The 17,170-nt window shown below is 39.8% G+C and overlaps 1 long non-coding RNA gene across 1 annotated transcript; it reads left to right on the top strand.

Moving 5' to 3' along the window:
- The first annotated feature begins 585 nt into the window (after positions 1 to 585).
- LOC110357055 (uncharacterized) lies at positions 586 to 16,102 on the top strand. Its single transcript, XR_010471622.1, has 3 exons — positions 586 to 728; positions 4,120 to 4,194; positions 15,880 to 16,102. It is a non-coding gene; the product is annotated as an uncharacterized LOC110357055 (long non-coding RNA).
- Positions 16,103 to 17,170: the final 1,068 nt, after the last annotated feature.

The following is a 17,170-nucleotide window of genomic DNA, read 5'->3' as shown; positions in this document are numbered from 1 at the left end:
TCCATGACAGGCCAGTGTTAGCAAGAAAGTGCATGTGGGTTTATTCCCTTAGCTGTGAAACAGGTTCAACTAGGACAAAGCAGTTAAAAAAATGAAAGAGTAAGGTTTTAGAGGTCTCCTACAATGAAGGATTTCCAGCTACAGCCTGCCCCTAGAGTGACATCAGTGGAAATTAATTAGTGGATATTTCGTCTGTCTGCCCAAACTATATCTCTACATTCACAGAATCACAGAATGTCAGGGATTGGAAGGGACCTCGAAAGATCATCTAGTCCAATCCCCCTGCTGGAGCAGGAACACCTAGATGAGGTTACACAGGTTAGTTAGGTCAGAGTACCTAAGTAATAATAATATTGTCTAGGAGTGATGATAGACTGCTTTTTTATCCTCACTCAAGCCTTTTTTCAGAAATTACTTGAACAAATTTTGTAGCTAGAGGTGTTGGCGGAGACCATAGGAGAGCAGCCTTGCCCTCAGGCCAGGACCTGCTCCTGAATGAACATATGCTCCCACATACCCCAAGAGGAGCTGGATGTTCCAGGTTTTCATTCTCTGCCTTCTCTGATGTGCAACCAAGCCCAAAACACCTCACAGGAAGCTTTGCCAGGGGAAGAATCCTCTCTACATCCGCTGCAGACCCCCACAAAGCCTGCAGCAGCAGGCGTGTGGCAGCTTAACCTGCATGCAGAAAGGTGTCCACCAGAGAAAGCTCCTGGATCTGGCACAAGGTAACAGGTGTTGATTTATTTATTTTTTTATATATCTATTTTTCTTTATTTAATATTCTCATTCTGTTCCTGTTGTTCTGAATATGAATAACCCATGCTTTTCTTGTTTTGTACTGTATGGTTCCTTAAGGTCTGTTGTATTCTACAAATGCCCACAGGCAGGTACTTGTCTCCTGTTTTCTGTTGAGATGTCCATTGGCTAAAAAGCATTAAAGTTGTTGCTATCTACCATATTCAGATTGAAGGCTTTTCTTTATTTATACAGGAAGTAAGTACCAGCTGTGGTATTGACATCTGGGTGAACCTCTATATGCTATGAAAATCCAGGCGTATTTGTATCCGGATTGCAGGTTGAAGCTTTTATTGGAGAATGCATCATTGTTAATTCCCCACCTGCAGTCTGGTCTCAGTGAAGCTGATAGAGAATTATTCCTAGACAGCCTCAGACTCTACACTGAGAAACTGGTGCAAATAAACATTTCCTTTCAGTTAAAAAAACCCCAAAACTACTATATTGACATTTTCTCTTCTGCTTTCAGCTGAAACAAATTACTACTGCTGCTAATAGCTGTTTCTACAGTCATGAACTAATTTATTTTGTAAAACTAAATGCATATATCAGAAATACAGTTGTTGCTGTCACTGACCTTGGGGTAATATCTGTGTACCAGGGAAAAAAAAATAGTAGTGTATTAGGAAAGAAGACGACTTTAAAAAATATGAGAATAAATAATGAGTTCTTAAATTACCACAGGTCAGTCAGAAATGCTTAAAAGAAAGCAAGATATTTAATGAAGTAATGAATAATTCCTTTAGCAGGTTAGAATGAAAGCGGTACAGGAGCCTGGATCTTCTGATTGTTGGCATATGAAACTATAAGATGTTCTGTTTAAATAGGCTGGTCTTATTAACCATCCACAGAAATGAATGTTAGAAAGGAGACAACACTAGATTGTATTTTGCTGAACTTGAGCTCAGCTCATTCATCCAACAGGAGAGCATATGAATTTCATTGGACTGGCTTATGTCCACCCTCTGTCATCTTCCCCACTAGAAAAACACCTTGCAGCCCCTTTTCTCTGCAGTCCACACTTTCCTTCATCAGCCCCTTTGCATTCCCACTCCAGCTGCAGCTCAACCCAAACCTGAATCCTAACCCTAAAAGTAATAATAATCTGAGGATTATCCTTCAACATAGGCAACCAGTCATCACCCAGAAAAAAGGGGTCTTACAACACAGGTCTCCTTTTGACTGCCTGCTCTAGCCCCCCTGCAGTTATCCCAGCTCTCTCTCTCTCTCAAAACTAAAACTAACTTTTATTTAGGCTGAACCTGTAAAAAAGCCTCCTGGTTATTGTCCAGATTAAAAATTTCTTATGGCACAGTCCTCTCTGCAGCTTACAATTTTCTCCAATGTCCCTTGTGACACGGGTTTTTTTACATATTGGAGATGCAAGTCATCATTGCACTTGACAACTTCTGACTTTCTTTATTTATTTATGAGAAAACTTTTCTATTTCAGTATCTTTAATCAAGCTGGTGTGTTTAGTTAGGGTTTCTGAGAAAAACAATCTGAAACTAAGTAATTGCTTAAGGTCTTATTTTGTGTGTGTGCAGTACACTAATTATTTGTGTATATTCTTCTGAATAATTCTTCCAAAGGAATAGTTGTCCCTGAAGTGCAAAATCACATGATGAAGTAGAACTTCTAGGCAGAATTTGCATCTGAAAATTGCATTACCAAACCAAAAATACTCCCAAAACCTGATAAGGTGAGATTCTGAACTCATAGGGCTAAATGTGGAAGAACGCAGACATTTATTTCCCTATCTTAGTTCTTTTATACTGGCTTGGTTGCACAGATCAGCAGAAACACTGTCTTCAAGAGCGAGAAAGGCATTGAGGTGCTGGAGAGAGTTCAGAGAAGGGCAATGAAGCTGGTGGGGGGTCTGGAGCACAAGTGTGATGAGGAGCGACTGAGGGAACTGGGGCTGTTCAGCCTGGAGAAAAGGAGGCTGAGGGGAGACCTTATTGCTGTCTGCAACTACCTGAAAGGAGGTTGTAGCATGGAGGGCCTTGGTCTCTTCTCCTACGTAGCAAGTGATAGGACAAGAGGAAAAGGCCTCAAGTTGTGCCAGAAGAGGTTTAGATTGGATATTAGGAAAAAATTATTCATGGAAAGGGTTGTGAAGCATTGGAACAGGCTGCTCAGGGAAGTGGTGGAGTCACCATCCCCAGAGGTGTTTAAAAGACACGTAGATGAGGTTCTTAGGGGCATGGTTTAGTGCTACAGTTATGTTATGGTTGGACATGATCTTAACAGTCTCTTCCAACCAAAATGATTCTGTGATTCCTGTGAGTGTCCCTGAATAAGAAGGACTGGGGGGCTCAGCAAGATGGGCTGGGGTGCTACAGCTGGGCCCCAATGGGCAGAAGTCACCAGTGCCCATAGAAGATCTATCAAGTACATGAACTGAAACGGTTCACTCCTTTGCCATACTGATAAATTTTCTTAACAAATGCTGCTCTTCACTTCTGATTCAGGCACGGATTTTTTCAAAGGGTTTGCATCTGCTTTCTCCAAATTAAAATGTGGCCTGCATAAACCAAAGTTTACTGTCAGCTCATTGCTGAGTTTTCTTTCTTTTTAACATAAACAATGAAAAAAAAGTCTGTTGGTATTCCTCTTGTTTAACTTCTTTGTTAATGAGATGCCCCATATCCAACAAGATGTATTAATTAATTTATTTAAATAAATCCAGCAATTAGTAATGGGTGGTAAGCAAAGAGCTTCCAATGGGGAATGTTCTTCTCTAGCTGAAACTGGACTTTCTGAAGAAGCTGCACTGAAGCAAGTGATTTTATTTCAGCAGTGAACTTGATCTACTTATGCACACACTTATAGAAATTTTAATAAGGCCTAAACCTATGCATCTCTGCGCTGCTAAAAGGGCTTTTATTTTCAATGCCTGGAAGGAAAAACTATATTCATTTATTAAAATAGTAAGTTACAGTTTAAATTTTCTGCTATTTTATGTTGGGTGTCTACCACTAGAAAGATATTGTGCAATAACAAATCCCTTGAGTTTTTAATACAACCCAGAAATGTTAAAATTATAACTGCAAGCTGTTTAGTGGTACTTTCTAGGGGACAAGAAGCCAGAAAGGAATACAACATCTTTTATATGCGTTATTTTGGCTATGGTATTAATAACACCTCCTATTTTGTGAGATGAATGGGAGATGCTGCTGCCCTTGCCATCAAAACACTGCTGTGGCCAGAGCAGAATCCATGGGGGCTGTGACCTCCCCACTAGCTTTGAAAAGCCGTTTTCAAAGTGGCTCAGGCACTCCATTATTTTAATATAGGCTTGTCCTGCTTTTCTTCTAGTTGGCGAGAATTTCTGATGCTTATTTAAATGGAATCAGGACCTGTGAATTCTTGGGTCAATCCTGGGTCAACAAGGTAAGTGATGTCCTTTTTTTAACAGAAGACATAACTCAAGCACTTTAAAATCAAGCACCTGTCATCAGAAATGCCAGAATTAATGCTGTGTGTGCACCTTCAATTCTTCCTTTAGGTGCGTGTGTTGCAATACAGCCTATATAATGATGTTCTGCGTTCTCCAGGAGACACTTGTTCTCTCAGATGCACAGACAGAGAATATAGCAGGAATGTGTTTGGGATGAGCTGGTTTCTGTAGGATCCCTCTTACCTCACACGTGAATATTGGTTGGCAGATGATGAGTCATGAGATGTGGGGACAAATGTTCTTGCAGGTCTTGGCTATGATCTTAATTGTGGCATTTCCAGGTATCTGGTGTCTGATTATTTATGTAAAGTAATAACAAAACCAGTTTGTTCTTGATGCTGTTGACTGCACAATTTTTGAAAGAAAACCGAGGTTTCACACATCTGACTCTATGACACTAATGTGGAATGACAGTAGTGACTCTTGAAGCCATTTATTAGATTTCTTGGGCTGTTGAGTTCAACCAGTCAGTAAAGTAATAAGCTATTATATTTTTTAAAAAATTTGTTTTGCATGGCACCTTTAGAGGGAGATCTAACACTTTTTCAGAAAGAAAGTATTTTGACGGCTCAGGCCTGAACTTTCTGCTGTTTAAACAAAAAAATCCAGAGGAGCCAATTAAATGCCTTTTTAGAGTAGCATTTATAGGTAACAGAGCTAAGTGAACAGGCAATTTCATTGGAAAGTGGTGTAGTTAAATGGACAAAAAATAAAGATATACTTCATATACTTGGGAACTGAATGAGCAGGACTTAGCTCAGCTGCCGCAGGATGATCTCCTGGGTCAGGATACACAGGTTTGCTTAGCACTTTAACTAATTGTTAAATCGCCATTGTTGAAAGAGTTGAAACTTTAAAAACCTCCAGAATCCAAGGCCAGTTTTTTGTTTGTTTCCTTTCCCCCCACCCCCAAGATCACAGACATGTGATGAGAACTGAAGGAGAAGATGGACATGAAGGTATTCTGATAAAGAGCGTAAAAGCACAGTATTGATTAAACATCTGCAAACTTAAAAAACAGATTTAAGTGGTTGTATCAGAATTTTACAGTAGAATTCGGTATGTTTATGGAAATTTTAAAAAGCTCTGGGGTTCAGCATTATACTTTTCTAAAAATTTCACTTCTGAATGTTAGAAACGTCAGGTGATTTGAAGAAATGTTTGGTAGGAGTATTTTTGGCATTAGCAGAAATGATAGATTTTAGATGATTGACCATGCTGAAGATGGTTGGAAAGCTGTTCAAATTCTCAAGAAAGCCTGAGTTATGAAAAATAGAGTGTGGAAAATATTAACCTGAAAAGCTAAAACCTTGAAAATTCATAGCTCTCTAGACACCGAGGTTGAATTGAGTGCTGGGCAACATTTCTTTGCTATTGCAGATGCCACAAAGCCCTGGTAGAACTAGGTCATAATGTCCGGAGACCTTATTTAGGATATCTGCTGCCCTCTAACAGCAATATATGGGAATCACATATTGTTTTTTACTAGTAAACTAGAAAACACAGGACCAGATCCTGCTCTGAGCTGCACACCCTCCTGTCACTCCAGGAGCGTGTGCTGCTTCTGTTTCGCTATAGCTTAAAAGGCAAACTGCACTCTGCTTCTGCATATCAGCCATCACTTCTTTGATTTTAATCAGCCATCAGAAATGTAAAGAGATTATCAGTAAATGCGTAGCTTGGAGTCTTCCCTCCAACACCGTCCCACTTTAAAAACAAACAAAAATAACTCTTCTAGGGATTAAAGGTCTTTTGGGTTGATTTTTTTACTCCCTCAGTAGCTCTGGCTCCCGCACACATGCAAAGTCTAGTTGATACTGAGTGAATCACAGCTGTGATTGCACTTACCAAAAAAAAACCCCTGCCAAACTAAATTTCAAAGGCATGTTATCTTCCTGAACCTGTGGAAAAAAATGTAAAGGCTAAGGTATTGATATCCATGCTACAGAACTCAGGAAATCTTCTCCCTACAACTACATGGCTGATATATCAAAAGAATTACTGTAATTTCTGAGATAAGATTGTGAAAAGGTGGCTGTGTTAGCTACTCAGTTTGCTTCTATTTCATGAACGTAATACTCTGATAGACTCTTGAAAAGATAATGGCAAAGATAAAAATGCAGGAAATAAAATTTTCTTCCTGCAACCTATACAAATACAGTTGGATGAAAAGGGGGTTAGTATTTAAAAAAAGTTATTTAAAATTAGTATAACAGGTATATCCAGATTAGATCATCTCTAAACATTTGTTTAAAGCACCAATTCAGAAAGCCATTTATGTAAACACTGTAATTACACTCTCTTTTTGCATGATAAACACACACTCTTCTGGGCAGACAGTTTGAAAGGGGGGAGAGAAACTCCCTGCCAACCTAGTTTCTTTTAAGAATTTATTTTTCATTATATGTAGGCCTTCAAATCTGAAGGAGAGCTCTAGCTAAAATAATGAAGCTGAATAAGACTCATCCAGTATTTCATTTCCAGTTATAGAAACTAAGCAGCTAATGCTAATGGGATTAACTGTTAGCCCACTGGCACACTCGGTGCTTGTGACGCTGGCCAATCTAACAAGCCCATGGCACTATGAAGTTAAATGAATTACATAGAGCTTAAAGCTGGCAGCTGGTCTGTCTCCCTTCTCTATCTAGAGATGGTTTATTTCTCTCAGGAGGCACAAATCATGCAATGTTCATAGTTACAGCCGAGACCTGTACTCCTAACTGTGTTAGCCAGCTCAGCAATACACAGCTGCTTGCTTTGTGCATGCACTACATCATCTCTGAGGCATTTATAGTTGTTCCCTTTCCATATGTCTCTGAACAACAAGATATTGACTTCGGTCTCTCCACTTCTCCGGAGTTACATATAGAAGAAAAGTTAGCAAAATCACACCGAGTGACACATAAAAACAGGATCTAAATTGGTCATATCTTAACAGACACTAATTCTCCATGATTACATAAACAGATGGTTATCTATTGATGCTCTTAATTGGGGATTTAAAAGACAAATTACTATTCGCTTAGCATTTGGGAAAGCATGTTTACAGATCTTTAAGTACACCTTAATAAATGGCATTCTGATTTTGATGTGATTCACTACCATGGTTAGGTGGGAAGATGACAGAGAAAACACTTCAGTAGAAATGTTATGTCTACAGCCTTACCGCAATTTGCAAGTCCAGTCACACCAACCACATTCACACTATTTACAATAATAGGTAGTACCAATCCTGTTTCTGCTCTGGTCATGAATGACCACTGCTATGGATTGAAGAGTCAAGAGGACAAGCAAAGCTTTTTCCTCTCTAAAATATCCATGAGTCTCTTCGAGTGTTAACTGTAGATTTGCAACCTCCTGTGCATGCGTGAATAAGCCTCTGCTACATTAATAATTATTAGGAAGAAAGATTATTCTGATGATGAGAAGAGAAATTCAGTTGTTTCCTGCTAATAGGGTACTACCTCCACAGGGAAAAAGGAAATAATTTAGAGATCAATGTGGAAACAAAAAAGAGAAATTATAGACAGCATTGGGTATCTGTCTGCATCTCTAAGACACACTTTCCTTAGTTTAATCTTCTCTCTTTTTCTTTCATGCTTCTGAATGTATAAAATAATAAAATGAATGTCGTATGGAAAGAATTGTAGTTTGCAGGCTCCAGTTTTGCAGAAACTTTTCAGATACTACCACTACCCTGATCACAGCTGGAAAAGGCTGCTGGCTTACAAACAGCAAATTTCATGGTTGTCAAATAAACACTACAGAAGACTACTGAGATTCAGTGCTGAGCTCCTCTGTTCTTAACCTGTGAAAGAAAACCAAATGTAATGCCAGGCTGTAAAGCTTACTCTGGCACAGCTGAGGTTGAGATTTCTCTCTATGTATAGGAAAATGTGCCTAATAACCACTAACCAGCTATATTTATTTCAGAAAAAAAAATCTCAAAACCAGGCTATACAATGTATTTGTTTAGGATCTGCTTTTTACTCAGCCTGCTTACATCTATGTAGAGAGGCATCTGTGATCACCCCTATTTTCATTCAGTGTTCCGTTCATGTCATCATCTAAGCTATTGCAGAAAACAGCTAGATTCAGGTCTTATAGATCTTACTATAATCACCTTTTAAGCTGGTGGTTGATAGAATGTCAATTTTGTTTTTATCAAAAACGTAGAGAACTGCTTCCAGTGTGAGGGAGCTAGCTGAAGTCATTGCTAGGCCACTCTCCATCACCTTTGCTAAGTCTTGGGAAATGGGAGAGGTGCCTGAGAACTGCATGAAGGCAAATGTCACTCCAGTCTTCAAAAAGGGCAAGAAGGAGGACCTGGGTAACCATAGACCAGTCAGCCTCACCTCTGTCCCTGGAAAAGTGATGGAACAACTTATCCTTGGTGCCATCTCAAGGCATATTAAGGATAAAAGGGTCATTAGGGGCAGTCAACATGGCTTCACTGAAGGGAAGTCATGCTTGACCAATCTCATAGCCTTTTATGAGGACATAACAAGGTGGATAGATGATGGCAAAGCAGTGGATATGGTCTATCTTGATTTCAGTAAAGCATTTGACAGTCTCCCACAGCATCCTCGCAGCTAAACTGAGAAAGTGTGATCTGGATGATCAGGTAGTGAGGTGGACTGTGAACTGGCTGAAGGAAAGAAGCCAGAGAGTTGTGGTCAATGGGGCGGAGTCTAGTTGGAGGCCTGTATCTAGTGGAGTGCCTCAAGAGTTGGTACTGGGACCAGTACTATTCAGTGTATTTATCAGTGACTTGGATGAGGGAATAGAGTGCACTGTCAGCAAGTTTGCTGATGACACCAAGCTGGGAGGAGTGGCTGACATGTCAGAAGGCTGTGCTGCCATCCAGAGACCTGGACAGGCTGGAGAGTTGGGCAGGGAAAAATTTAATGAAATATAACAAGGGCAAGCGTAGAGTCTTGCATCTGGGCAGGAACAAGCCCAGGTTCCAACATAAGTTGGGGAACAACCTGTTAGAGAGCACCATAGGGGAAAGGGACCTGGGGGTCCTGGTGGACAGCAGGATGACCATGAGCCAGCACTGTGCCCTTGTGGCCAGGAAGGCCAATGGCATCTTGGGGTGTATTAGAAAGGGGGTGGTTAGTAGGTCGAGAGAAGTTCTCCTTCCCCTCTACTCTGCCCTGGTGAGACTGCATCTGGAATATTGTGTCCATTTCTGATGGAGTGGAGTATCTCCCATATGTGGAAAGGCTGAGGGATCTGGGTCTTGGAGGAGACTGAGGGGTGACCTCATAAATGTTTATAAGTGTGTAAAGGGTGAGTGTCATGAGGATGGAGCCAGGCTCTTCTTGGTGGCAACCAATGATAGGACAAGGGGCAATGCGTTCAAACTGGAACACAGGAGGTTCCGCTTAAATATGAGAAGAAACTTCTTCTCAGTGAGGGAGACAGAGCACTGGGACAGGCTGCCCAGGGAGGTTGTGGAGTCTCCTTCTCTGGAGACATTCAAAACTCACCTGGATGCCTTCCTGTGTAACCTCATCTGGGTGTTCCTGCTCCAGCAGAGGGATTGGACTAGATGATCTTTCGAGGTCCCTTCCAATTCCTAACATTCTATGTGATTCTGTGATAAAAGAAGGATTATTTGCCTGCAGCGACTTAGGATAGTTTCTGGTTTTGCCCTTCAAGAAAGATGAAAGCAGATGCAAATAAATGAAGCACCTTGCCTAAGCTGTGATAAATCAGTCCCCATTAGAAACAAAACTTGCCCCATCTCTCAAAAGTCTTGGCTAGACACATATATTAAGAGCAAGATAAGACAAACAGTATGTGAAATCAGGGACATTGGAAACTTGTATAGACAGTATAGATACCACTGTCTCACTTTTGCAGTGTCCCTGCATCCCTAGGCTGAGAGAGTTTGGGTTCTTCAGCCTGGAGAAGAGAAGGATCTGAGAAGATCTTATTGCAGCCTTTCAGTGCTTAAAAGAGGCCTATAAGAAAGATGGGTACAGACTTTTTAGCAGGGCCTGTTGCGATAGGACAAGGGGTGATGTTTTTAAACTAAAAGAAGGGAGATTCAGACTAGACATGAGAAAGAGATTTTTAGAATGAGGGTGGTAAAATATTGGAGCAGGTTGCCCAGAGAGGCGGTAGATGCCCCATCCCTGGAGACATTCCAGGCCAGGCTGGACAGGGCTCTGAGCAACCTGATCTGGGTGAAGATGTCCCTGCTCACTGCAGAAGAGTTGGACTAGATGAGCTTTGAAGGTCTCTTCCAACTCAAACTATGCTATGATTCCACTAAATGATCCAGGAGGACCTTCCCCTGCCCTAGAATGGCTTCTCTAGAGAAGTATATGGCAAGAAGCTGAAATATCCAACCAAGACTAAAAGAACCCACTACTCTGAATAGGAGATTTTCCCTTGCTCCAGGGAGTTATGATGGTACCTGGAACCAGCATGATGTGGCTGAATGTGGTGGCTTGATCTATTTTGTAACAAGAACTTCTGAAACCATGTCAAGCTGTTTGGCACCCCCGTCTCCTGTCACACCACGGCGGTTTGAGAGCTCAGGCCCACCTTCTGCTTGCACCTCAGTGATGATTTAATTACCAGCCTTTGTGGGGGGTGATTAGCACTGAAGCTGGTTATGTTAGATAGTGTTTGTGTTAGGTTATTCATAAATTTTTACACAAACCCAATGTTGTACGCACAAACTTTAGGGAAGCGTTTCCCCAGTTTCTTTTGAACACTTGGGTAGAGACTGATGTTCTTTGCTCTTCTGCCGATGATGACAGACAGGTGATCTATGACAGCGTGATTTTTTTGTTTATTAATCACTCTTTATCATTCAGTATATTTGACTTCTCTCTTTAAAAGGAAATTATGTGGGAGAAAATCCAACAAAAATTGTATGTAAGTCTTGTGTAAATTAAGTAAAAAGTCACAGATCTGAAACGCATTGAAGAGAAGTTTGAGAACAGGCTGTAGATTGAAAATTATTAATCCGAACAATTCCAAAAGTACTCAGAAATCAGGCCAGGTTTGCAAAGAGGTTGCAAACTGAACAACTCGGTAGAAAGCTTACTGGATAAGATATTTGCAGCGAACACTTTGGCTACTGGAAAGTATCCAGTTAGATCCACCACGCAGGCTAAATTTCTCAACCCTTCAGTCAGATTTATCAGCCCTAAATCCCCCAGATGGCACTGTGAACTCATCCTCTGAGATGGTAAAATTGCTTTGCTGACATTCAGGTTTTTGCTCATTAAGGATCACAAAGACTAAGCATTCATTCTTCTCTGTGTTTATATCTCTCCCTGATATTTCCCTCAGATCTGTGACATCAAAGTCTCATTGTAATGAATAAAGACGTTGAAAAGATGAACTTCAAATGCAGGAAATGAGTATTTTTTTCCCAGATTGACAGCATGTTAGCAAAGTAGGAATGACACAACATCTATAGGTATGTCAGCTGCATTCTTAACAATACCAAGAAGTCCCTAACTTTCAAGCATCTCTCTAGAGAGTTCTAGCCTGCATACTGAAAACCTGGATATATAACATTCTACGGTGACAATAAATTATTTTTTAAAAATGTACTTTGGTGACGTGAATTATATAAGAAATGCATCTTAGTGGACCCTGCCACTGAATAAACCTATGAGATTTAGATATCTTCCTTTATGGAAAACTCAAAGTAGTACCTGAAAGTTGTCTGAAGATATATTTGTAAACTAAGATCTCTTAAAAAAACTATTGCTGACATTTAAGAGCAGGAGAGAAATGCAACAAATGATTGACTGATAGCCACTACAAGCAAAGCTGCATTGCTGAAAAACAATCACCTTAGTTATTTCTCTTTGCTCTTGTTTTCAATGTTCTGAATGCCAGAAAACTGCTAAGCTTGTTTAGATCCACTCACACATTCATTATAACAAAGAATTATTGGCCTGTCAATTTTAGAGTCTGCGTATTTGATGTTTGAATTCTCATTCATACTGATCTGTCATAACTAGACCAAAAATTCAGTGGGGTACACATATGCTCTATGGCTGGGGGGTGTAACTGGTAGAATCACAGTTGTAGTACAAGGGTTTTTTGGCAACATTCTTCAATATTTGCATACTTTTCTTTTTTCTTTTTTTTTTTTTCTCTAAGACTATTCCAGCCTGTGAGATTATTTGTTGAAATATTCATGCAAAAGTGAGCATAGCTGGGAGTAAGTACTATTGCAGCAAATTAATGACAAACCGTGAATATGCTTCTAAAAACTTGCATATTTTTTGCTTGGCCTTTTTATCTCTAGAAGAATAATGTAAGATATTGAGCCCAATAGCTGATGTACCTTTTCATGGAGTGCTATGATCTGGATTCTAGAGCAATTCAAAATTCTGGATTCTTGGGCAATACAAAGAATGAGATTTAGCCACGCTTAGTTAGCACAGAATGCCCTTACTGGAAGAAAAATTGTTTATGTTCTATGCGTGAATGCAGCAGTGACATTTGCAGAGTTACGAAAAAAATGTGGCAAGTCCCCAGTCACTGTGCGGTCACCCAAAGCTGCTGCAGGCTTGATGTCATGCCAGCCATGGTGGCTCAAAGAGTCAACATAGGTAACAAACCCCTAGGACAGATGACTGAATTATTAAATTCCCTTACTTTTTCCCCCATATTCTTTATCTCCTATTAGAGGTGGCTATGAGGCTGTGTTTAAATCAAGACCGGCAAGAGGTGGAGGTGGCAGATTCTGCAGCAGCACTTTTTGTTTACTTTTTTCATACTATGATAGTGTCCTTGAAGACTCATACATTTGGAGCTTTGCTGTGCTAAGTGATGTACAGCTATGGAGACAGTGCCCTGAAGAACACCTGATTCTCTATTTATCTCTTCCACTTGGGTCACATACATCCCTCCCTCTTTGCTTTCAAAACTCCCCTTTCTGCTTGGACACCTTTTGTTCTCTAGTGCAAATCATAACCGCCTTATTCTTTTATCTTGCTCCTGCCTGCTCTTTGGCTGTAAATTGTCTTCATCAAAACTAATTTAGTTAATTCTCCATTTTAAACCAGGCTGTGGTGCCTGGTCCATGGTTGCTTAGCAACAGCTACCCTCCTCAGGCAGAGATAAAAGGCAGGCAGGGATGCCAGTGTGTCAGTCTGGCCCAGGAAGGCCACAAAAAAAGGAATAAGACAGATTGTCTCCCTCTGGGCTTTGACGCTGCACATCGTACTGCTCCGCGCTGACAGACAGGTCAGAGGGATAGGGTTTGCTTTCATTCCCAGAATGGGCTTTTGGAATAAAAAATACTGGCTCAGGACATGAATTAAGTATGTACAACAGTGTGTGTTTGTATATTTTGGATGCATATATACAGATCTAAACCAGCATGAAGCATGGACCATTAATCACATCCCAACACTTGCAGCTTCACATAAGACCAAAGTGTGCCAAAGGGGAATGTGGGTAACTCTATTACACAGAAATTAGGGGACTAAGTGTTGCAATCTGCAAACAGAAGGCCTAGCATTTTCAAGATGGATATGTAGGATTTATGGTACAGATCCTTTCTGTCCCAAGACTGCCTTCCAAAAATGCAGATGAAACTGTGGTAAGAAAACTTCGGGTGTTTTCAGCATCCTCTCTAGGTATTTGTATGTGGGAATATACCTTAGCTCTCTGTTAAAACAGTGTTTAAACCACATCTTTAGGTGAAAATCAAGAAATGCAAAAGATAAAACTCTGAGTGGGCAGCATCAATCACAAACATTAAATGATGAAAAAAGATTCAGGTTATCTTAAAAATCTTATTGCTTCAAAAATAAAAATCTGGAATATGAATTCAGGATTCATATTATCTAGCATTTGTCTGAAAATTTTCTTTTAATTGAAGGCCAGGATAGTAAACACATTTCTCCAGAAAGATTTGTGAATAAAAATCTCAGGAGTAGTCAAGCCAAGACACTAGTCTTCATGCCTTCCACATTACCTCAAGTTGCAAAGCATGAATTTGGAGAAAGGCACAGCCAGAATCTTTTTAAGATAAGTTCCAGATAAGTTCCAGATGGAGCTGCCTGGAATGTCCTGACTAAGTATGCAAAAAGAAAAAAAGGTTGCTTAAAACCAGACTTAACCCAACTCAGAATGATCAGAAGAGATGTACTGCCTTGCCCTCCCTATCCTCACTCCTATCCTGCCTTTGCTGTGAGTCAGAATATCTAATTTATGGACAAAATTGAAGTAATTTTGAAAAAAATTATGAAATTTCATAAGCTGTCTGTAACAGCAGTAATGAATCTTCACACTTCTAGCCCTGCCCCGGTTCTGCCTTGTGCTTATGTGGGAGCTCAGAACAAAGAATTCGATGCCTTGTCCACTGGATAGAAAGGTCTCTTACACATATCCCAAGATAGATAATTTTGTGACATACCACTCTTTTTTAGATTGTTATATATTTATATTGTATATGTATTTTTCTAAATGTGAAGCTTTGGGAATCGTGGATATTTGGCGTATGTGAGACAGATGTCACTTACTCAGGCCCCTGAGGATGCAGTTCTATGCTCAGCTGTGATTAGACAGCAATGACGAGCTTGGGACAAGCAGGAAGGTGTGACTGAGACTCTCTGTATTCTCTCTGTTCTCTGCATTTTATTGAACACTGATTAATTCTTGTTCCCTCCTCAGGAGTGCTAACTGCATTACTTGGAAGCCACTTACACATGTATTCAATAAGGTGACTGTATCAAGTTGACATTATGATATAGATGTGTCTGCTTTAACTATTATTAAATTGCTGGCTTCATTTTCCCTTCTTATAATATCAAAGACAAAATGCAGGGCTTTGCGTATGATAGTGTAATCACATTCATTTATGCTAACTAGCATGAATGAACGACAGGTGGAGATCATAACTGATGATGAAGAAAGCAGAGTTTTACTCACAGTACTTCACAGATCTGTGGACTGACACTGAGCAAACCACTTAATCTTTCGTTACCTTCATTTCCCCAAGTGAAAATCTGTAACATCCATAATCATGCATTTTTGTAAACTGCATTAATGTCTCCAAAAGACAGGACCTATGTAAATGCAAAGTATTGTTGTAACTGTAAACATATGGTTAATTTTAAATATTAAGCATTTACATGAATGGCTTCAAGAATTTTGCTTAATATTCATGGCAGAAGTTTTTCAAAGTCTTTTTTTTTTAACAGCCTCCCACATAATTATAATGAACATTTAAAAATTAGTGACTATTGAAGAAGGTATAACAAACACACAAAAGGTAATTCAGTAGCCAAAGCGATAACATTAGTTCATCAGGGCTCAACCCTGTCTTGAAATATTAATTTATTTGCTGAATTATTCATTGCCTTATTTTCTGCATTAATTAGTATCTTGGCAGTTTTGTAACTGGACTTCTTTGTGTGCAGTGAACTAGGCAGGGATATGACAGTGTCTTATGCTCTTCACTAGGCTCTGAATAAGAAAATGTTCATAATGTGATGAAAGCATCACTGAATAATGACAAACCAGGTTGTTAATTTTTTGCATACTCTTTATTTATTCACTTGGCATTACTACTGACTTTGCATGTTACACATTATTAAATGTTTTTTTTTTTTTCCCTACAGGTTTTACAAATCTAAAGCATCTACCAAGTCTTTGGCCATTCCTCCATACCAGTTGCTTTCAACCTTTCCCACACTGTGACCTTATTTTCAAAGCACCTCCTTCCCATTGGTACACAGCATGTAATTTTATGTCTGTTCAGAAAAACAGGATTCAACAGCTCTGTAGTGAACAGTTACAGGATTATTCATGTGCTTAAATTCAAACCTAACCCATGTGTTGTGGGTGGAGTCACAGATTTTAAATGTAAAAAACAAAATGTCCCTGCTGTAGCTAAGGGTAAAACTGCTGTTGGGTCTTGATAACTGCAACAAAGTACAACAGCAGAAGACCTTTAAAATTGTCAGCCAGTTTCTTTGAAAATCTGACAGATTCTTCTAGAGTTTATAGCCTGTTACACTCCGTGCCTTCAGGACAGTCCAAATGGATTCCAGTTTGGAATTAAACTTCTCTTAGTAAAAATGTGTCTTAGAAGGTGTTTAAAGACCACTCAAAAAAACTAGACCACAAACCAAACTTTCAGAATGACTTTGACTACTTGCTCTCAATCATTTCTACTTTCTACTATTAAAGACACACACACTGTTATCGACCAAATAAAAGACATCTGTGTGAAAACAAGCAATGGTAGTTTATATACATATAAAAAGCCTGATAAAGTAGGATCCATTAAATAAAAAATTGTGAAGTCCTGTGGACAGGGCAATTGCTATTTCTTCAGGGCCCAGAAAACATCCCCTGGTGCTCTTTTTCCACTGTATAACTACTACTGTGTAACTACTACATTTATACAGTCCTAAAATTACATTTGGCCCTTTGAAGGCAACTGTGAGGCTGATGCGGGCCCTGGTAAAAATGAGTTTGACACCTTGCCGTAAGGGGAGATTTTTGAGGCTGTGGATCAACTGTCAACGCTATAGTGATGGCACTCCACCGCAAATCTCACTCATCATAATTACCGCTGCCATTAAGATGCCTCAGTGTCCAGAAAAAAAATAGAAATTAGTTGACGTTAAGCCCAAACAAAAGCTTTCTATTTGCAACAGCAATTAAGATTTAAAGAAAGCCTACCCTCGTGATCTGTTAAAGGTGTTCCCTGCTCATCAAAGCAACATGGACATTTAGGGCTGTGTTGGTTCATCATTAGGCCTGGATGATAAAATTGTATCAACACCTCACAGCACCTTCCTTTAGATGCAGGCTGGCTGGGAATCATGGAATCACTTTGGTTGGAAAAGACTGTAGGAAACCATCATCTTGCCAATATAATAGGTTCGGGTAGGATCTCTCAGC

This window comes from Columba livia, chromosome 3, assembly GCF_036013475.1.
Source record: "Columba livia isolate bColLiv1 breed racing homer chromosome 3, bColLiv1.pat.W.v2, whole genome shotgun sequence".
NCBI lineage: Eukaryota > Metazoa > Chordata > Aves > Columbiformes > Columbidae > Columba > Columba livia.
This window is presented reverse-complemented; position numbering and strand designations above follow the sequence as displayed.